Consider the following 9,792-nt stretch of genomic DNA (forward strand, 5'->3'; position numbering starts at 1 on the left):
TATAGCCTTGGTTTTCTAACACGTTTCTTTTCATTTTGATCTGATTTGGAAGGCATTCATCCTCCACTACATGCATTGTACTGTGTCTCTGCATTTCTGCTCAGAGAGCCTTTGACCAAAGTGTCATCCAGGTGAGAAAGGGGAGCTTTGTGGTGGCATTCATGATAATGTTAATGATTGTTATAACCACTGCTGGGGCAGGGATAGCAGTAGTCAGACACATCAGTAGTCTCTCATTTCTCCAGGTGAAGAGGTCAAGTTTCTGCCACCACTGCTCATATCATGCTGGGACCTTCTGAGACACATGGCTGCTTGGAGTTTCACTAGCCACCAGGGCTCCTTTCTTGTATTTTCCCATTTTTTTCCTTGCCTTTAACACATTGCCAAGTTTGTGCTATGGAAGAGAGGGATATTAGTATCAAGGTGGCATGTTTGATTCAAATGCAAGATAGCAAAGAACTATGGAGTGGATCAAAATCTCCATTTGAATTCCTGATGCATGGTCTCCATTTTCTGCAGTCCCTCCATGGAGCTATGTTACATTAGTCTACAGCACTTTCACCTGTCAAAATACCAGGTGGGCTCAGAGTCTGATTTGACAACATCTCAGAAGATGTCTTTACCACTAAGTCCTCAGATCTGCATTTGGCCTGTTTCCAGTGTGTACATTATACAAAGACATGGGGGTAATGTGTGCCAATGGAATCTGACATTGTTTGTGAAATGTACAGGCTTGGGACAATACAACTTCTGGTCTCATTTAATGGAAAACATTACACTGAACTTGACCTTCTGACTGAATGCAATGCAGTGCTAATAACATGTCTTTCACATTTGTATCGCTCAAGGAAATCCTGCTCTCTGTGACATTAAGTTTTATCTGTACCATCAATCTCTAGCAGAAAGACATACAGAAGCTCTGCTTAGGGGACTGTACAAATCTTTTTTATTATTATTAATGGGAAGCATAACCACTTTGGCTTTGTAGTCATTATTTTCTGAATTCATCTGTTCATTTTTCTGGAACTTGAGAAAAATGTAGGTTTTATGTCTTATTTAACGAACTGTGGTTCACACTGTAATGGAATTGCAAGCTACTGTCAAATCACAGATAATATGCCATCTGTGATGTTATACTAAATTTCTGGGCCAAAATTCTGCTGGTATAAGTCAGCACAGACTAATTTACATCAGTGGAACCTTTCGATCAAATTTGAAATAACAAATTAATCCAGCCAAATGATCTTTCCCTTCTAGTTGCAGAGCCAAAGTGCAGATTTTAGAAGTTGTATTCCTCTGAGCGTGAAAGCAAACAAGCAAACAAACAAGAAAGGCAAAATAGTTCTTTTAGTTCACATCTATCTTATATACAGAATATTGTGTTCTTCATGCCTCTAAACAGTGAATTGTCTTTACCACAATATAAATATCTAGGCCTTCTCAAAACTCATGCATGAATGGAGCATTTCCATTTGTTGGTGTTTAAGGTCACTGCTTTTGATTTGTGGATGTTTGTGGATATTACACCAGATCCAAAGCACAGATGTGTCCTGGCTCTTTCACCAGTGCATTAACAGTCCTTCTCATTTTGTTGTGTTATTCCTGCACAAAAACCTGAGGTAGTTCAAGCGCCAGCAGCCTTCTGTCTATAGCAATCACCTTTGCTTTCCAGTGAGAGGAGAATGATACAACAAAATGTCTATTCTGCCTTCTGCCTCCATTCTACTTCTAATGGGCAAAGCACAAGTCTCAAAAAAAAAAATAAAAAAATAAAAAAATCACCACCACCAAACAAACAAACAAACAAAACCCACACATAAAAGACTTACATCTCAAGACAGATACAGTGACTGGGGCTGGCTGTCAATACCCCTTTACTCTGCAACCTGCCCCTCACTGCCCTCTTTGCTGGGGATGCTCAGGCACAGGCATTGAGGTTGCTGTGTGCAGATGTATTGTTCAGGCAGCCCACAGACAGCATCACAGCCACATCACAAAATTTTGGGTAAGTGCTAGATGCACTTATAGACATTTGTCAAGAAAGAGACAACATGGGTTTTTGGAGACTACATAGATGTTACATGATCTGTCTTTGTTGTAACATTTTTCACTCTGCCTTAAAGTTCTGTGGAGTCACAGCTATGGTCATTACCAGGCATTACCAGACATCCTCCATGTCCTTACCCGTGGCAACGGGGTTGGACTAGGTGGTATTTAAAGGTCCCTTCCAAGCCAAACCATCCTGTGATTCTGTGATAGCAAGGATGAGCACAGTATAGATGCTATGACAGTATGGTCCATGACACTCACTGGCAATAACAGTTCAGGACTGAGAGAAGTTGAAAGTTGGAGCACTGGAATTAAGATAGCTTTCCTTTCACCTTGCAAAGCTGCAGCACAAATGGGACTGTGCACACTCCAGCAGTCAGAACTGTGTCACCAACATGTGACCACTGTTTGGAAAGAAAACACCTTTGAGGGAAAAAAAAAAAAAAAAGATAGGAAGATTTTTCCACAGTGTTTGGGAGTGTTCAGCATGCAGAAAACCCCTGCTGTCTGGCTGCCAGCCTGCCCCAGAGCCAGTGCACAGAGCTACAGATTCTGCTGTTATCTTCCAAATGCATTAATCTTACTGCTCTTTGCGTGTTTTCCATCATCCTTGTCCAAAGAAAGAGATAGACAGGAGGGGCCTTTTCCTGCTCCCTTTGAAGCCAGGTTTCCCTTCAACAGCCAGCCTCCAGGATCTGTACCTGACCAAACCATTTTATGTTTCTTCAGCTGACCAAACTTCCTCTAAAGTCACATTTACCAGCCAGAATCCAGTAGCTCCATGAGGATGTTTTTTGGCCCTGGAGCTCGTATTGGTGTAGATGGTGCTCCTTCTCTCGGTGTCGCTCTCCATGGTGAAACCTGTGTGCACTATTGGTGGCAATGCCCTCTGTATTGTCTGTGGGACCATACCTTCCCCTGAAGCCATGTCTTCTCCCCTTCTGACTCAGTCTCACACTGGGGCACCAACACTGTCTGTATTAGCATTTAGTCGGGTCAGGAGAAATAAACAGAGTGGATTACCTTCCTTGCAGTCTGCTCAGTATGGGCCTTGCAGCACGGTGTGGCCTTGCAGGAGAAGCTACCAAAAATGCTGTCCTTGGTGACAGACCTCTGCTCTGGAGCCATCAACTGCAGCACGAGAGACACGCTCATTCAGCTGCACACCCTAAAGAGGAAAAGAATCCCCACAGCAGGTACTCCTGTAGTGAGTTTTATCCTCAGACAGAAAGGACATTGGCTATACCAACTGGAAAATGAAACTTCAGCCCTGAATGCTGTACCTGGCAGGGTGGTAAGCACGAGCATGTTTACCTTGGTATGAAAGCTATGTGCATGCTCCTTTGTTTCCTTCCTTTTTGTTGCAGGAGTGATCCAGGAAAAGGTTGTAAAGGTGAGAAAAGAATTCCTCTACAACACCTACCAGCTTATGGGGGTGGTCTGTTTTCAAAGCAGCGAGCTGGACCTCGTTCCTGTCTCACTGCCAAAGACAATTAATATGGAAGCAATGGAAAGTTGCAGCACTCCATTGTGAGGCATTAAGAGGAACATTGAAAGGAACATGGCAATGAAATGAAAAGTAGTATCTGACTTCTGCCTCCTGGAAATGCATCTTTTCCTACCAGGGAGGCCAAATGTGAATGGGCACAAAGAAACATTTACATAACAGGAGAGGAAGAAGCAGCACACTGCAAAAGAGATCTGTAGGCCAGAGCTGAAGTGGCAGTGATTTTTTCTGGTGATAGCACTACTCAAGCTAATAAACCACAGAGAACTGAGAGCACATCAGAGCTACACGTTAATGCTTAAGGCATTAAGATGAGAGAAGAAATGAGTCTATTTGAGTTATTCCATATCTGAACAAGATGTAAAGTACTCAAGTTTGCAAGATGCTTGTGTGCACAGAGCTAACAAATGCGATCAGGAAGCAGCAGGCCCTTTATTATGTGTTTACATGACACATGTCATACATTCTGCTTTACACTGTGATGTAATAAATCATTAGTTTATGTCCACAGTCTGACATATTTTAAACAATCAGCAAAAGACTGCATTGCAAACCGGTTTGTCACTGTTGACTCCCTAAGCTTCCAGTGACCATTGTTTTGGTCCATAATATTAGTTGTCCTTTTAAAAAACACATAGCAATATAGCAAGAATGAAAACAAGAAGATAGGAACACAGTCAAAGCATTAGTTTAACTGTGTGTGTCCTTTCTCAAAGCAGAACACTTAGACATCTACACTTTATGTGCAGATGCTAAAGCACCACACTTTTCCCCTTTCTCCCTTAACATCATGAAACTGGCAGTGGTACCTAATGACCTTGCACACTTCTGCAGCCTGTGCCAGACCATTCCTCTGATAGCTTATACTTAATAAAAGACATGTAGATTCTCCCTGTCCTGTATTTAAAAAACAGCAGGAGGCAACTCAATTTTATTTTGCTTTTTATTCAACATTTCATACAAAATTACAGGCAATTGTTAAAACATAGAAACCTCAGATGAAAAAAGTAGCCCCACATTTTGTCAAGATGGACGAAAAAGAACAGAGAAATTAAATGATCTGCTCAAAAGCATACCAGAAAATTAGTGGCAGGATCAGGAATGAAATAAAGTAAATAGCTCTATCTCATGGTTTATATTAGCCATGCACCATAGTCATCATCACTGTCCTTGTAATGTAGAGCATAGCAGTGTATGACTGCTTTCACTGATATGCTGCCATTAGCAACTTCATTGCTTAACATCTTGTTTTACTAAAGATGGGGTAATGTTGAAATAAAAAATTTCAGTGTCAATAAAGTCTCTGCCTGTAACAATTATCTCCAAAATTCTCATGTGTTTCTTCATTTTTATGCCTTGAATGAAGTGTGCCTTCAACAATTTTTCCTCCATAAGCAAGAATAATTTAGTATTATTGTTGTTATTATTATTGAGAGAGGGTAACCTCTCTCAATAAATAAACAGGGGATGAACAGAAGAAGTGACCCTCTTCCTAAGGGATACCTAGCAACAGCTTTAATTTTTTTTAAATTATTGCCATCCAGGTTGAACACTAGGGGTCATATTTAGATAATCACTGACATACTGTAGAGCACATCCAGGAGATAAAAAATAACCACACACTCTCACGAGAGACTCATGGAAGTTTAAAAATTCATGGAGAAATAGCAGTGATTTTAATAGTATATAATACAAATGCTGTTTTGCTCTAAAGTGCTTGGTTGACTCCCATATATCTGTGTTTTCATTACACATCTGGAAACAGGATAGGAAGGCTCCTAACATGCTCACAGCATCAGCTCAGCTCTATCATTTCCCCCAGAGGGGAACGTTCATGCAGAGACATCTCAGGGTCTGTGCTCTGCTCATCTTGTATTTTCAGTGACACACCAGTTCCAGGTCAGGAGAAGTGGGGCACAATATTTTTATTGTTGAGCCAAGGTGCTCTTGGGAAACACAGAAAGTTCATTTAGGAGCCAGATTCAGAGGCAAAAACACTATTTTTCTCATAAGCTTTACTAAGCTTCTGTATACTTACATGTTTCTTGAAGTTAACTTTCACTGTCTAAAATCCCCGCAGAGGAGAGCAGACTTCAAGCAAAGTACCTTGATATTACATAGACTCCCACGAACCCAAATAATGACATTGTGAGGAAGAGATGCAGCACAGCATTATTATTTTTATTTATTTATTTATTTTTATCATTCTCATATAGTGGAAAGAGACTGCAGGAGATGTGTGCCTTTGTGGAAGTGCAGGTCTAACAGTGCGAAGGGAGATGTTCACATATATGGTGATCAGGAAATATTGGAAATGGCCTGATTGATGTCTCTGCACTGCCACTAACCCCAGCTGTGCCGTTGTTTCACTACAGCTACAGTCTTCTTATTCTCATGCTGTTACGGATCGTCATCATTCTGGTCTGGTGCTGGTTTGCAGAATTGTGCTACTGGAGGTGCACACAATCAAATTTGGAATTAGGGAATAAGCATTGCATTGTGCTTTATGCCTTTCTGCCTGCATAGCTTGCTTGTTTCCTACATTATAGTTTCCACTGCTTTGTCCAGTCACCTTTAAACATCCTAAGTACTGGAGTTTCCACCATTTCCTTTAGGAGACGATTTCACAATTTAAAACGTCTTGCTGTCAAGAAGGTTTTCCTGACATTCATCCTAAAATTTCCTTCTCTTAATTTCATCTCATTATTTCTAATTAAACAGCCATGAAAATAATTCCTTCCCACAACTAAAGCCAGACTGAGGTTGTACTTTCATGTGTATGCAAGCTGAGGAAAGAAAAGGGAACTTGAATTTACCCCTGTCCTAAGAGGTAAATGCAGAACTATCATCACACAACTCTCTAAAAAATATTCTTGTATGTGTAATATGTGCATTTTTTTTTTTTTTTTTTTTTTTTTTTTAATGCTGGTGCTATAGAAAACGTGAATCAGAACTGAAAATAAATAAGCAGTTCATGACAAACAAACAGTGGAGTGGATTTTCACTACCCTAAATCTTTTTAAGGAACATTTACGGCTATTCCATGCTAAAGGCATTGTGTCACTTCTTTTTTTTTTTCTGAAAATGTACTGCGACATTTAACTATCCCCACTGTTTTACAGGGCTTCTCGTGAAACTCCTTGACCACAACTATTTTTTAAGTGGTTGACAAATTATGCCAAAATCTTATTGCTTGTAATTTAGTAATAACAGGTTACATTTCAAAGTAAGGATTTGACCATGTATGGTAATGAGCCGCTGAACTTGTAGAATTGGCTAAAACTCACTAACACTTTTGGAAATAATAAAAGATTGCCATTGTTGTCCTGGTTAAATTCTTATTTACCTCTCTTACACTGTCATTTAATTCTATTGTAGTTTCAAACTGAGTGTGTTGTTTTTCATTTCCCTTCACAAAAAGCGTTGCACAATATTTCTAATATATGGTGTTTACTTTGGTTATATCTCAGACTCTGAGTGAAATAATTGGTGAATTTGTTCAGCTCCTAAACATTCTGCATGAAAACAAAAAGCTCTATTGATATAGGCATTTTTTTTGTTAAGATGTGTAACTGTCAAAAAGTTTGCTCTGTGGAAAGCCACATTTTTGCTGCATATGTTACGTTAATCGCTGATTTGATTTCAGAAAAGTCAGAACAGTATCAGTTGAGACCCAAGAGGACTAAACCAGGTCTTTAGAGAAATAGACACCTACAGAAATAAATAAAATAAAAAATAACAAAGCTCTAATTAAAATTAAATAGCCTATATATTTAAAATATGCTTGTTTTCTTTAAGAACTCTGGGAAAAGATCAGCTCAGCTTCAGAAATGACTTGACCTTAAGAAGTATACAAAGCATAGTAAATACCCACTGTTGAAACTTAGCTCTTTAACAAGGATGCCAAAAAATTATTTTACATTTGTGCCTGTTTGACCTAGAGCAAAGAGAAGCACTGCGCAATGCAGAGCTGTGGCAAACATGGCTTTTCTCTTTCTGTGTACAATTGGGTACGTGGGGCAGCTTCAAGCATTGGGCACACCAAGGAAAGTTGGGTAGATACCTCTCCCACCTCACCCCAGGAGGGCAGATTTAATTTGGCAGTGTGCTATGGAAAGATGCTGACCCTGGGATTGGGGTGGGAGAGGACAGCCCAGGTCCATCTCACGTCCTTGGTGATGGGATGGGGCACAGAAGGACTGCAGTTGGAAAGTGCTCCCAGGTCTGCAGGTGAGGTGGGAAGGGTCTTGTCTGGAGAAAAGCAAAGCAGGGAGGGAAGTGGAAGGTAGAAAATCTGATTTTCTCTGAGGCCCTGCAGAGAATTTGGGTGCAAAACAAGTACGGTTTTTGCAATATTTTTTTTCTTTATTGGGTTCATTGTAACAAGGAAAGTGTGTAAAGCCTGAGGTTAGTAGCTGGAACAAGCCAGCCTCCCAGGGGAGTCATCACAAACTGGCTTAGTACACAAACGTTGCTGTTAGTAATTCTGTGCTTGTAGGTTTTAAACATTTTTTTGCTGGTATGACTCCTTTCAAATCATAAGGGATGCCCTATTAATTCTTTAAAATGCCATCCTGAAAGAGGGGAAATTTTACATTTATCTCTTTGAAAAGGAGTATTATGAGTTCTTATATTTTGCTACTTTCCAGCCTCAGAACTAGATTTTTAACAGGAGGATTCCTTTTATTCTTTATTTTTTATTATTATTATTTTTTTCTTTAAGACCACACAGATAATGATTTTGAACAAGCAGTTGTGTTTATTTTAGCATAATCTCTTCCTAAAATCAGAGGAACTCTGGGAGAAGGATAAATATAAAGATACAGAGTTTCTTTTTGGTAGCAATAGAGGACTATTTTTATTGGGGGTGTAGCTTTAGGACAAACCACACACAAATACACAAACAAAAAACATCTGATATATTAAAATGAGGAAGATGGGACAACTCATCAGAGGCAGGTTGGAGGCTAGAAAAACTAGCACAAGAGTCTTATGAAAATCATCTGTACTGAATATGTCATTGTATTCCTGTATTTGTGTACTTGAATGTTGAGTTAAGCATTTCATATCACAAGCTGGACATCTCTTAAGGGCTGTTGAGAGGAAACCACAAACTATGCAAAACCTCAAGCAGGGGCATTTGCTGTGGTGGTGAAGACAGCAATTAATCTTTGGGTACTAAATTCATCAGTTGACTCTTCGAGTAACAGGTTCCCTTTTTGGTAACAGCAAAGATCCCTAACAAGCAAGTGTCTGAACATCCTCACTTCTTCTTTCCAATAGGGATTAGGGGATTCAGCACCTTAAGAGAACAGGATAGTGTTTAGGGAACTACACTGTCGCGTTTTGCTGTAATTTGCTGTAAAATGAAGGAAACATTCCTTCAGTAAATTGTAGCAGGAGTATTATGCAAGTGCACTCAAATTCAAGTTTTTGATACTTCAAGCACTAGGACCATCTCTTGCAACCCACTTATCTAGGGTTCTATCCAAAACACATTAACAAAATTTACTGATTCATTAGGGAATGCACCACAATGCACAATGCACCACAAGTACATCTTGACAAAACGTAATTGCTTTGCTTTTGCAAACAAGCATATAAAAAGGCAAAAACTGCAATATGTGATTATGACAGTGTTCACTTAAGGCTATGCATTTCAAAATGTAATCATCATAACTATTTGTTTAATGTTGGCAGCATGCTTACTGCACTGCAACAGCAAATAAAAATAATATTTTAATATATTTGAGCTAAAATAACAAAGAGCAGGCATGGCAGAAAGGGATGAATATGTTAAAATAACTAATTTGAATTATTGCTGTTAACTTCCAATTTTATAGCCATTGTAAAAGCAATGAGTTTTCCAAATGGATTGAGTGGAGAGAGCTGTAAGTCTGGTGATGTGCAATGAAGAGGACTTGAATCAGAATTTCCAGACTGTGCTCCTCCTGCCATACAGCCTATGCTGTGGTTGTGCCATGTAGCAGGCACTGGTTTTAGTATACTTTTCCTGAAGCCTGCCCTCCCAGAACACCAGAAAATTTGTTGAAATAATAGTTAACTCTCTTAAAGCTAGTTGTATGACAGATGTTGCAAAGGCTGAAGCCCACTGTCCTTAGGTTGTTTTATTTTATCATTTCCAGGTATCACGTTTAGCCTTCATCTTGACAAAACTATAGATGATAAGGTGAATATCTGCTCATTTTTCTTGCTTTTCTGATTATGCATCATAA

Source organism: Anas platyrhynchos, chromosome Z (genome assembly GCF_047663525.1).
Source record: "Anas platyrhynchos isolate ZD024472 breed Pekin duck chromosome Z, IASCAAS_PekinDuck_T2T, whole genome shotgun sequence".
NCBI classification, from domain to species: Eukaryota; Metazoa; Chordata; class Aves; order Anseriformes; family Anatidae; genus Anas; species Anas platyrhynchos.